At 38.2% G+C, this 13,536-nt stretch overlaps 1 long non-coding RNA gene across 1 annotated transcript; it reads left to right on the top strand.

Annotated features, from left to right (window-relative positions):
- Positions 1–492: 492 nt before the first annotated feature.
- LOC106035701 (uncharacterized) lies at positions 493–8,962 on the top strand. Its single transcript, XR_001206923.3, has 4 exons — positions 493–2,109; positions 3,425–3,534; positions 5,193–5,273; positions 8,373–8,962. It is a non-coding gene; the product is annotated as an uncharacterized lncRNA (long non-coding RNA).
- The last annotated feature ends 4,574 nt before the right edge of the window (positions 8,963–13,536 follow it).

The following is a 13,536-nucleotide window of genomic DNA, read 5'->3' as shown; positions in this document are numbered from 1 at the left end:
ATTTACTATGGTTATTTCCCTTTGCAAGTCAGTTTCCTCCAGTTTCACAGAAATGCATTCCACTGGGCCTGTTTCACCATTCCTTGCTGTCGTCAGCTGTAGGAAAAGAACACGGCTTCTGAGTTTTCCGAGGGCTTACTTGATACACAGCAATGGTCTTCTCATGAAAAGAACAGACCTTTCTCATCTCTTAAGATATGGAAGTCTTTTATCTCCAAGATTTATGTATTTCTATGGAACTGTTCTCATTGGTATATCCACAGTTCTCTTTTTTGCTCTCTGCTTTCTGATTTGTTTAAAGGGCACAGAGACAGTAAATTTAGGGTCGATACTTTAGCCAAATGAATGGTGAGAAGCTTTTGTATACAGCGCACTCTCTTTGAAGGGAAGTTCCAATTTTTATATGCTATTTTTGAGGAAAAAGTTATTGTAATGGGAAAATAAAATAAAATTAAAAAAAAAAAAAAACACCACTAATATCTTTCACTGCAGTTTGGCAGTGAAGGTACCCACTGGAGACCAACAAAATCTTGTATATTGCTCTATTAACTCATTTAATAGGAATATCCATTTTGGCAATGAGGAAGGTTTTATTTTTCAAAAAGAAAGAAGAACCCTCAAAAATGTGTAGTTTAGCAGGGCACAGTCAGTATACATTACATTGCTCAGCTAGCCTTGTATATAAAAAACAAATGTTTTTTTCACTGGTCATAGCAAGAAAAATATTGCTTAGGTCAATAAATAGACTTGTAAACAAGTAGCGGGTTTATGTGGCAAGGTTTTGGTAGCCGGGGGCTATAGGGGTGGCTACTGAGAGAAGAATCCGGAGGCTGATCCATGTTAGGTAATGGCCCCACTGCTGGCCAGAGCCGAGCCAATAAGTGATGTTGTTTGCGCCGCTGTGAGAGCAGATTTAAGAAAAGGAAAAAAAATAAAAATAAAAATAAACTGCTGCTGAACAGCAGCTGGGTGAGAGAGAGGATTGAGAAGGAGCCCTGCAGACACCAAGGTCAGTGCAGGAGGGCAGGAGTTGCTCCAGGCAGGCAGCAGCAGTTCCCCTGCGGCCTGTGGAGAGGCCCCTGGTGGAGCAGGCTGTCCCCCTGCAGCCCATGGGTCCCACACGGAGCAGATCTCCACGCTGCAGCCCGTGGAGGAGCCCCCGGTGGAGCAGGTGGATGTGGCCTGGAGGAGGCTGCGGCCCATGGAGAGCCCCCGCAGGAGCAGGCCCCGGGCCGGAGCTGCAGCCCGTGGAGAGGAGCCCACGCAGGAGCAGGGGGTCTGGGGGGAGCTGCCGCCCGTGGGTGACCCGTGCTGGAGCAGTTTGCTCCTGGGGGATGGATGGACCCCGTGGTACGGAGCCGTGTGGGAGCAGTTCTTGAAGAGCTGCTGCCTGTGGGCAGCCCCCGCTGGCTCAGTTTGGGAAGGACGGCATCCTGTGGGAGGGACCCCACATGGAGCAGGGGCAGAGAGTGACCCTGAAGGAGCAGCAGAGATGAAGTGTTAGGAACTGACTGCAGCTCCTATTCCCCGTTCCCTTGTGTTGCTCAGGGGGAGGAAGTGGAAGAGGTTGGATGGGGAGAAGGTGTTTTTGGTTTCTTTCCTTTGTTTCTCACTTCTCTAGCTTGTTAGTAATAGGCAATAAATTTTACTGTCTCCCTACTCTGTTTGGCCCATCACAATAATTGTTGACTGATCTCCCTGTCCTTTTGTCAACCCTTGAGCCCTTTGCATTGTATTATCTTCTCCTTTCCCTTAGACGAGGGGGAGTGAGAGAGCGGCTGTGGTGGAGCTCAGCTGCCCATTCGAGTAAAGCCACCACAGAGAAGCAAAAGCGACAGCATTTATTTGGTACATGGGGTATTGTGCATTAATAACCATTTAATATGCTTTCATATAACTACAAGAGAGGACCTTGGAAAGGGACATTTATTTTGTTATTAGTTTAGAGTTTCAAATTTAAATCTGTTGATCTTTTCCCTTTTTCTATTTTTGGTGAGATTAGCAAAGGACTATGTTTTTCAGATCACTTCTGGGATGGTTGGAAATAGAGAAGAATTTTACACAGATTTGACTGTTTTCCTTTTTCACTGTTACTACACGTTTGAACAGGTAAGTTTTGAAGTGTTGAGTTGGTGATTTCATGTGATATAACAGTAATGAAATGAGAGCAGAAGTGGTCTGAAGACAATAGGACAATTCATTAACTCAACAGAGAATTGCTAAGCATTAACTCACTGTTTTCTCAGCAGAAGTAGCAGAGAAATACAGGATCCTTTTCTTTTTGTTAGTGTGTTAGGTCTCTGTGTCTCTGACACCCTCTGCTACTGTCTCTTGCTCTCTCTCTCTTCCTATATACACCATATATATATCCGTCATGGATCTTTTTGAGATGCTGCAGCTGCTGCAGCAAGAAGCCCAGTTACAGAATGTGACTTGGGAGGAAAATCAGTTTACGTAACAAGTAGGATTTTGATTTATTTGAGTGTATATGAAGACAACAGAAGAAATAGACAGCATCTAATACTGCATACAAAACAGTATGTTTCCCAACAGCTTGCTAACCTAGTCACTGCCAGTTATTGACATTTCTGCACTGCTCAGTGGAGCATGATGAAGAGAAAGATATGCTGTCTGTGCTCAAGCTAGCTGAAGAACCCTAAGTAGTAGCTCTCCATTAGTACAGCAAACTTAACCAGGTTTGTCTAGAGGAAGAAAGGAAGGAGTTACTGGCCCAAACAGAGCCCCTTGCCCTCGTCTTTAAAGTGTTTTGTTATAGATGTCAGTTTTGATGAAAATTTGTTCACATTTTCAGTTTCCCTTACAAAAGCCTCAGATTTAGATGATAAGTGTTTGCCAATCTTGCATACATTCTAACTATATTGTTTCTATTATGATTGCCATGCATTGCAAAACGTTTCCATAAATGAATTGAGCTTTACTCTTGAGTTAGCGTGAATGTAAGACTGAAATATTTAAATATTTTCTTTTTGTCTTTTCTTTTAAATAAATAAGGGGAGTTGAACAAAGAAGTCTGCTCTCAGAAATGCCAAGGGGAATATGTACTTCTTTCTGTATAATGACTCCTTGCTTTCCTAAGCCTATTTATAATGATTATTTTAAAAATCAAGAAGCAAGTTTGCAGTTTTAAAAAATACAATGCATTAGTGGAAATGTATTTATTTATTTATAGTTATTAGCCTAAATATAACATCTGTGCATTCAGGTCTTATTGACAAGGAGTCATATTCACTTCAGTGAATGGATGAATGATTAAATTAAACTGTTTAGCCTCTAAGACTGATTCATTTTATAGATGTGCTTAGAATTACTTTAGAGGAATAAAAAAAAAAAAGGGACTAGAAAGAATAAAATGAAACTAGAAATTTGGTAGTTATTTGAGCAATATGAAATTCATGTTAATCAGAAGGTGTCTGCTCTGGTGAAGAGATGATACAAATGGAAGAAAGCATAGACAGCAGAGTGAAAAGGCTGATAAGAAGAAGACTGAGCCATGAGAACCTGATCAGCAGTGTGGTAATTACCCTTTAAAACTAGGAATTAATGGTCTAGACTTTAGCAGCATGGTAGATAATGTCCTAATATATCAAACAAAAGAGTTTTGTCTTGTAGTGTTATAATTTTATTCTTAATCCTATAACCCAACATGCATCCAAAATCTCCGTGTTGTTCAGTATCAAAATAGAGAGGTACTGAAAGCAAATAGAGTACATGCATCACTTATGTAATAGGACTGGATTCTGAGGGTAAGCTTAATAATCCTTACCACTACCAATATAATTTTCCTTCTCTAAAACCATACACTGAAAATTAAACACTTTAATTTCACCTGAAAGAAAAGGCATCGTTGTCTGTTTTGTCCATGAAGGGTGATGGCACAGCTTTCACTTGATGAAAATATAAGATTTGTATATCTCATCAGTCCTTCATACTTCAGAAGGAAACACACTGTAGCAGCCAACCTTCACAGGTGAAGAACACCATCCAGCGTGTCCGACACCAGAGTTTAAAGTCTGTATAACAGACAGTCTTCATAAAAAAACTGGCTCACGCAGATAGAACAATCTTATTCACATTTTTATAGCTCTCTATTACTTTATAGACATCTTCTTTTGCAATATGGGAAAGTCAGATGCAATAATCTGAGTAATACTCAGTCTGAAAGCAGTATAAAGTCATTGGATAGAAACATCAAATTATGTAAGATTTGGGAAGCAGTCTTGAAATAGTGATACTTCAGACACATAAACCTCTCTGTTTTTAACAAAAATTCTGTGCAAAATGTCAAGAGTGGAGTTTTGGATCACATGAACAATATTTGGGATAAAAATCTTCCCTACATAGTCAAAAGATGCTTCTTTCTGCATAAGGTTGAAAAAAGCCAGACATCTATGTTATTTCTTTTTCTTCTCTCAACAGTAGGTCAGTTGAGGAAATCTGGGGAGTATTAGAGAGTAGTTAAAATCTGAATTTCTCTTTCTATTATGCATACAAGTTTACACAGATATTATTTATATAGCTAAAACTTAAATCCGTGTTTCATTGCACAGGGCCAGTCTCCACATACACATTAAGACCTAAACAAAGCTACAAACATGTAGTGTTCAAAATAATGTTAAGCATAAATACAGAATCTTTTCCTTCCTCCTGTTTTAGCATTTTAAAACTATTCCCGCCTTTTACTTATTTTATAATTCACTAGCTTGCTATAAAAAGTCACTGAAGCCTAGCCATTGGAAGTCATGTTCTACTCTACATTAAGGAATATAAAGTACTTCTGAAAATAAACCTTTAAATGTATTATACAGTTGTTATTGGCTTTATTACTTGATTAATGATAGTTGTCTGATACTGTTGGCTGCTTATTATTTTTCTTTCTATAATACTCTTAGCATTTTTATCTAATCATTGTGTATATATTGCTATGTTTCAGTTTGGTTGAATCGTATATGATGATTCACTGAATTTTCCGATTAAGTGATTTATATTCTTTTTCCACGTATGAGGGTCCAACCGTTTAGTAGGTATATTAAATGATAATATTACTTTTTGAAATGTGTTACCTGTTTTGAAAAAGCTACTACAGTTTATTCTTCTGCAGAACAGCTTCAGCAAATGTAGAATGTTAATTCTTTTGATTCTTATCCTGCTTCATTTTTATCGCATTATTATAGTTTAGCCCCGGCAGGTGGCTAAAGTGTCACAAAGCTGATTGCTCACCCTCCCCAGGTGGGATGAAGGAGAGAATCAGAAAGGTAAAAGTGCTCATTTTTTTTTGTTTATTATTATTATTATTATTATTTATTTATTTATTTATTTATTTATTTCAACTCTTGGGTTGAAATAAAGACAGCTTACTGGGTAAAGCAAAAGCTGTGTGTGTAAGCAAAGCAAAACAAGGAATTCGTTCTCTACTTCCCATCAGCAGGAAGGTGTTCAGCTACTTCCAGGAAAGCAGGGCTCATCACGTGTAATGGTTTCTTGGGAAGGCAAACACCATCACTCCAAATGTCCCCTCCTTTCTCTCCCTTTATCACAGCATTTATTGCTGAGTAAGACGTCATATGGTATGGAATATCCCTTTCCTGGCTGTGTCCCCTCCCAGCTGCTTGTGCACCCCCAGCCTCCTGGCTGGCAGGGCAGCACAAGAAGTCGAAAAGTCCTTGCCTCTGTGTGAGCACTGCTCTGCAACAACTGAAACATCAGTTCACTGTTTCATCAAAGATCTGAAACACAACACTGTACAAGCCTCTACAAAGAAAATTAACTCTGTCCCAACCAAAACCATGACACACATTTATAACTTTAAGGAAAAAATATAAAATGAAAAATTATGGAGCACACTGAATTTTTCCTGCATTACAAAAACTTGGGTTTCCTCCTGTTAAATTTGTTTTATAAGCCTTTCTTTAGCCACTCAAATAACCTTTGAGTTTTTTTTTTTTTTTTTTTTGCACATTTTGCTTAAGACCTGGCTGTAAAAGGCTTTTATTTTTGCTCCTTCTTTTATATGGAATTTAGAAAAGTTACTGTTCTGCTCACTTAGTTTATGACAGGAAATTAAAAAAGAAAATATATGTATATATATACGTGTTTATATATATAAATATATATATTGTGTGTGTGTGTGAGCAGAATCAAGCCCTCTTTAGAAACAACTGTAATGCAAATTTCAAATAAATTAATTGGGATATATTAATGTAAGTTTATCACTACTAGCTCAGGTGTTGTATTATTCAACTCAAAATCCTAAGGTTCCTGGTGGACTGATGGTAAACTGCAGCTGCATTTGTTTGCTTATAATGCACACAGAATGGCCTTATGTTAGCCTACAAAATGCACGAGATGTGCTATAATCTACACATCAGGCTGACATTTTTTCAATGCTTTCAAGCATTTTTTTTGTCACATATGAAGTGTCTTCTGTGGGGTGTTGTACACAATTGATATCATTACTTCTATGGAAAAAAATATAGTAATCTAAAATAGGGCCTTGCGTCTGGAGATTTTTTTTTCTTTTCCTACTGCATTTGCAAAGATATCATCAGTTACTAATAAAACAGTGAGTTAAGGATACAGCAGCAGAAAATGAACAGGTGTTTGCCTCTGTTCTATGCATCTGGCTGAGTCTGGTGGAAGTGAAAATAGAGATCATTTCAGCTGGATTAGCTGCAAATAGAAAATTGATCACTGGGTTCTCAAATTCACTATATTACTGTCACTAGTTATTCAGTCTCTATGCCTATGAAGATACACTAAAATGTGTCACTGGCAGCTGAATTATATATGTGAGAGCTTTCTGGCTCTAGGCACTAGTCAAATTGTTTCTTTGCTATTTGAAAATAATTTGGTGAGATTTAACCATGCCTTTATTTCTGATTTTGAGATCTTTTGTAAGTTTGGAATGCATAATTTCTGGATTGCACACTTTCTAAAGAGTGAGTGATGTCAGATTATTCAGACAGTGGTAAAATACCTTGAGGTGGCTCTACATGTTTTGAGAAAAGGGCTTGAGAAAGTAAATACTTAAATACTATGTTTTATGTTGTGATTGAAAAAACAAACAAACAAACAACAACAAAAAATATTTCTAGCTTAAATGTCCTTCAAGTCTATGGTAGATGTGTAGTATATTACTTTTGACATTAAGAGAGACTGCATATTGTCCTCTAGCTGGAGCAAAATTTGCCTTAATTTACTTGTCAGGTTTTCCTTTTGAAAAGATCTGTAAAACTCTACCTTTTAATATGTGAACAACTGGAAATACATCTTAACGTACACTAAGATATTTTAATCACCTTTGAGCTTTCCTCACATTTTCAAAGCTTTTTCTGAAGTTTTAGGGATTATTTGCAAAAGTGTGTTTCAGTGAAATGAATTGAGTATTGTTTCCTCTGAAGATGAAAAAGGCTATCTAACAGAGCATTAGGTGAAAGAATGAAGATAGAGCTCAAGGTGTAGTGTGTTATATATGAAGCATGGAACTCTTTCAAACCATAAGGGTCAGCTAATAATAAAAGAAATAGTGGAAATGTCTTTGTAGTCCTCTTAAAAACAAAAAATAAAAAAAAAGCAAATTCTTAAGCCACTAAAATCTGTTGGAATACATCATTTTATTTGGCTGAGATACAAGTGTTCAGGTATAATTAGTTTAGGCAGCACATTATTAATATATTCAGCTGATCAAAAGTTGGATACATATCAGTTTTTTAATATTATTCCTTTCCAGCAAAAAATTTGGAAAAGGACCTGAATTAATTAAGTTGTCTTGATGTGGATTTTATTATAACTATTATCATTGCATCATGGACAACTTAGATTTAATATTTAATCCCAGATTGTGACATGTTAGGAATTGCCATAACCCATTGACCTAATATGGAGAAGGAAATATTTCTAAGTAAAACCACCACACCAACAAATATTAAGTGAAAAATATTAAGACAGGTTTTCATGTCTCTACTTACAGTATGGCACATAGGTTAATTTCAAAGATTAAATGTCATGCATTTTATACTGCAGTTAATTTATTTTTCCTCTTGATATCTTTCTTAGTAGGAAAAACAAGATATATGCCAGCAATATTTGAAAGTCATAGCCGACATAGATAACATAGATGAGAGTACTGCCATTAAAATCTGTATTTTCATATATTTTCAAAAATAGGTTTCACCAGTTTTGTCGCTTATATTGATCACATTTTCTTTAATATATCTATTTGTAGTAGCTATAAAGAAAAGACTTGCCTATTTCCTTCTTGCTTCTTTCTTATTTTTGACTTTTTTTTTTTTTTTTGACAAACAAGGCTTCAATTATTGCTCTTCCCTAGCTTTTGTTCTCACCTTCTATTTTAGGATGAAAGAAAATATGATTAAAGAAAACTGCTTTCCTGTATGAAGTGCACATAGAAAATGTACAGCCTTATTGAGTGCTGTTCTCCATAATAGCAGGTTTTGGAGAAGTCTACAAGCAACAGACATGTAAGGAATTACTTTATGACAAATAAAGATATAAATATAAAGAATATTTATAGAAAGCTCTAATCTACTTGTATTTTTTGTTGTTACCCACAGTTTTAATTCTTCTCACCTGTGAAACATGTTCGTCCTTAATCATTGAAATACAGCATTTGCAAATAACTGCTATAGATACTAGCTTCTCCACTGTGATTCTTTAGAACTATTCCAACTACATACATTTTCCTCAGGTTATGCAAAGCAAAGGTCTGTTGTATTAACTTTCTGGGGTAGCATAGTGAGGCCCCCTTTTTGGCTGATGCTTTGAGGAGATGTTACACTACCTAGTTCTCAGGCTGACAGCTACAGCATCCCTATCATCAAGTGATAGAGTTTTACCTACAGTTCTTTCCACTGTAAAGGGTGCCCTACCTAATATTTAAAGTAAGTCTGAATGCCTTACCCCTGCATCTTGGAAACCCTAACTCCAATCTATGTGGCTGAAGTGAGGGAGAAATATGGATATAGTTTCTCGATACCTGAATTTGCCTTGCTCATTGAAAGGCTGTCAAAATACATTTATAAATGAGGGAAAGAGAATCACAGAGTCTTGGAATCACAGAATGGTTTGGGTTGGAAGGGACCTTAAAGATCATCTAGTTCCAACTCCCCTGCCATGGGCAGGGACACATCCCACTAGACTGGGTTGCTCAAAGCCCCATCCAACCTGGCCTTAAAAACTTACAGGGATGGTACATGGAACCCTATGCCTGTTTGTTTTCAGAAGGTAACAGTGCTAGCTAACATTTTCAAGTCCTGAAATTCAATTTCTTAAACAGTTAAATAATTAGAGGAGTCTCTAGTGTGCTTTTTTTGGCCCAGGATGTCTAGCATTCTCCCAAATATTTCCTGGTGATAGTACAGTTTGAATGCTATTCCTGTAGGGAATTTGCAGTCAGACACCTAACTTTAGAGCATACAGGGGTTTAAGAGTGTGGAAGCAGGCCATACAATGCCAGCTAATCTCAATGCCAGAGAACAGACATGATTAATTTACTAATGCAGATGGCTCTCTCTTTCTAGTTGAGCTTCCTGATTATGCCACTGCCATGTTCTCTTCTGTGCTTAGGAATCCTGCATTTTTGGCTATAAACCAGTGCAGATTAATACAAGTAGTTGCAATCCTATGCAGGTAGTCTTCAGACTTACAATTTTTTGGTGTTCCCAGTCAATTACTGTCACTATTTAACTATTTTCCAGTTTGGATCTTATGAAACCCAGGAGGGTCGTAAATCTTCTGTTTTACATCAAAAGACACTTGTGATAATAAGTTACATGTGTCAATTAAACTGTTGGATATAGGCAACTAATCTCTTAAGAGTGAAGTGCTGAGCACTAGGGATCTTTTTAATTGTCAAAGTACTTTGAAATAATAAACCACTCAAAGCTCTTATGTGAGAATTAGGCCATAACAACAGCTCACAAAGAACTGATGGAAGCAGGATTTCTGGTCCATGTTAATAGTCTTTATATTATTTCTCCACTCTGAATGTTCCCCGTTCTTCTTAACACGTATTCAACATGAGGTAGATAATCAGTGAGCTATGACATAATTATAATCTTCAGAGGATGTTAAGTGTGAGATACCATGGTAATATGTAAGTAACTAGATACAGTCACTGAATATCAGTGAATTTGAACAATTTAATTCCTTACAGAAATCCAATACTACCCTGTCTGGGTTCTTCCCATTTCACACCCACTCACCCACCTCCCACCCTACCCCTTATTTTTCCTCTTCTTCTGAGTGTATATATAGAATAACACTCAATTTAGTTGTCTTGACATGTTGTGGTGGTGTACTTCCCCTGCTCCGTCCCCCCCCCCCCCCCCCCCAACCTGACCTTGTACCCATGACACTTCCCAGGTAATAACCATCAGAGGTAGCTGTGATTTGTGTGTCTGGTTGTGATAGCTGAACTGCACTCAAGGTGGATTTGGGGGAGATAGATCCGAGGGCTAACAGAGCATGCACCAAAAAAATATGGCTGGTATGCAAATATGAATACGAGTTAATAATTTTTCCCCATAAATAGGGATGGTGCACTGCATGCCAGGATGTACAAGTCCATGGGACCTGATGAGATACATACAAGGGTCCTGAGGGTATTGGTGGATGAAGTTGCTAAGCCACTATCCATTTTTAAAAAGGAAAGAAAGGAAGACCTGGGAAACTACAGGCCAGTCAGTCTCACCTCTATGCCCAACAAGATCATGGAGCACATCGTCCCGGAAACTATGCTAAATCACACTACGGGGTTACAGCATTGGTGGGCAAGGGAAGAGCAACTGGCATCATCTACGTGGACTTGTGCAAAGCATTTGACACTGTCCCCCATGATATCCTTGTCTCTAAATTGGAAACACATGGATTTGTTGGATGGACCACTCAGTGGGTAAGGAATTGGCTTGGTCACACTCAAAGAGTTGCAGTCAACAGCTCGATGTCCAAATGGAGATCAGTAATGAGTGATGTTCTTCGGGGGTGAGTATTGAGACCAGCACTGTTTAACATCTTTGTCAGTGACATGGACAGAGGGCACCCTCAGCAGGTTTGTTGATTATACCAAGCTGTGTGGTGCAATTGACACTCTGAAGGGAAGGGATGCCATCCAGAAGGACTTTGACAGACTTGAGAGGTGGGCTTGTGTGAACCTCATGAGGTTTAACAATGCCAAGTGCAAGGTCCTGCACCTGGGCTGGGGCAATCCTAAGCACAAATACAGGCTGGGCAGAGAATGGATTGAGAGCAGCCTTGAGGATTAGGAGCTCAGGGTGTTGGTTGAGCTCAACATGAGCTGTCAGTATGTGCTTGTAGCCCAGAAAGGCAACCGTATCCTGGACGGCATCAAAAGAAGCATGGCCAGCAAATGAAGGGAAGTGATTCTCCATCTCTATTCTGCTCTGGAGTACTGCATTCAGCTCCAGGCTCCCCAACATAAGAAAGATGTGGATCTGTTAGAGCAGGTCCAGAGGACTGCCACAAAGATGATCAAAGGGTTGGAGCACCTCTGCTATGAAGACAGGCTGAAGGAGATGGGGTTGTTCAGCCTGGAGAAGAGAAGGCTCCAAGGCGACCTTATAGTGGCCTTCCAGTACCTAAAGAGGGCCTACAGGAAAGCTGGGAAGGGTTTCTTTGTCAGGTAGTGTCATGATAGAACAAGAAGTAATGGTTTTAATCGAAGAGAGGGTAGTTTTAGATTAGATATGAAGAATAAATTCTTTACTCTGAGGGTGGTGAAGGCCTGGAACAGGTTGCCCAGAGAAGCTGTGGATGCCCCATCCCTGGAATTGTTTAAGGCCAGGTTGGATGGGGCTTTAAGCAACATGGTCTAGGGGTAGGTGTGCCTGCCCATGGCAGGAAGGTTGGAACTGGATGATCTTTAAGGTCCCTTCCAATCCAAACCATTCTATGAGTCTATGATTCTAGGATTCTAAGATCCTACCCTTGAGCATGGATGTCACTCAAGGTTACTCCTTCAGGCTGAGAGATTCCTTACCTGTGACAGGTATTTGGTAATTGACCAACAGCTAGCATGTTGAAAATTTGTGAGTAATTTGCTAAGCATGCTGAAACTTTGTAATCTTAGCTAAGTGATTATAAAGTATTGATTGTGCATGTAATCCTTAAAACATAAATCATTAAGTCTGGGATTGGGATAGAATCTGTTTGTACCTAGACTCCTCAGAGTATGGAGAGTAAAAGGAACTCCATTTTGAACCTTGTGACTTAATGTTGGGGACTCCCTGATGCTGTTAGTCTGGCCCTGTCCTCTGTGCAGTAAGTAATCAAGAGACCTTGCCATCATGAATCTTGTTAATGTCACATTTGCCATTAAAACTTTGTTAAATCACTGTCTTATTCATTATTAAAGTTTGCTAAATCAGTATTTTCATCAGTAAACATATTGCTACATCTCTCTTATGAGTGAAGGCCATAATTCTCTTTGTGAAACGCATAGGCTTTTATACTTTTTTATATAAATGACAACTCTTTTTATGCTCATCTAAAGGATATAGTGCAGCAAAATTGACTATTCAGGTCATTGTGACACTTCAATGATACCTTGAGAGGTATTTAGTCATACAATCAGACAAAAAATAATACACATTCAGAGAAAATATGCCTATAGACTTTAACAACAAACAAACAAACAATAAATAAATAAATTTCTCAGTTGTCATCCATTATATTAAGACAATCTGTGTGTGATACTCTTCATGGAAGTAAAGTCAAAGATGTCATCCTCCAGACGTCACCTCTGTTTAGGATCTGTTTTTCAGATGTAAGAGATGAAATGGGTTTACTTGTAGTCAGAAAAGACTCAATCCTCATATTCCTGCATAACTGAGAGAGGGGCAACATATTAGAGCAAGTTCAGGCCAAAAGGTAACTTGCAGGGAATGGGTGGTAAAACAGTTGGAGTTTTAGATACTCCAGTCTTTCTGTATCATTATTTTAACAGTGGACAGTAGCTGTTTGCTTTAATTAATAGATTGTTTGAAATTTATAAAACTTTTTTTTAGCAGATTTTAATGAACCAATGCATGTCAGACAATATTTGCCTGGCAATTTTTTCTGAAATTTTTTACTTTTCTTCTAGAAACAATAATTTTTGAATATCTAGAAGAAAAATGCCCAGAAGGTTTTAGCAGGTGGTTGATTTCATTATTTTTCGAAGGACCTGTTAGTACAATGTGATAGTATGCAAGTTCTGCAGAATTGGATTGGATTACTACAGGTTCATCATCGCCATTTTTTTTCCCTCTTCTTGCTCATATACATATGCATAGTATGGCAGTGTGCATCACAGGAATATTCTAATTAGTGATGGGCATTTGGATTTAATGTCTGTTTTACCTTTTTTACTGATTCTCTCACTCGTTTCATTGTGGGAAGGGGTGGGGTGAAGTAAGCAAATGGCTGTGTGGTGCTTAGCTGCCTGCTGGTTTAAGCCATATGTATCTTTAGAGCTTACTTTCTAATTGATCAGCAGTTCAT

Source organism: Anser cygnoides, chromosome 1 (assembly GCF_040182565.1).
Source record: "Anser cygnoides isolate HZ-2024a breed goose chromosome 1, Taihu_goose_T2T_genome, whole genome shotgun sequence".
Taxonomy (NCBI): domain Eukaryota; kingdom Metazoa; phylum Chordata; class Aves; order Anseriformes; family Anatidae; genus Anser; species Anser cygnoides.
This window is presented reverse-complemented; position numbering and strand designations above follow the sequence as displayed.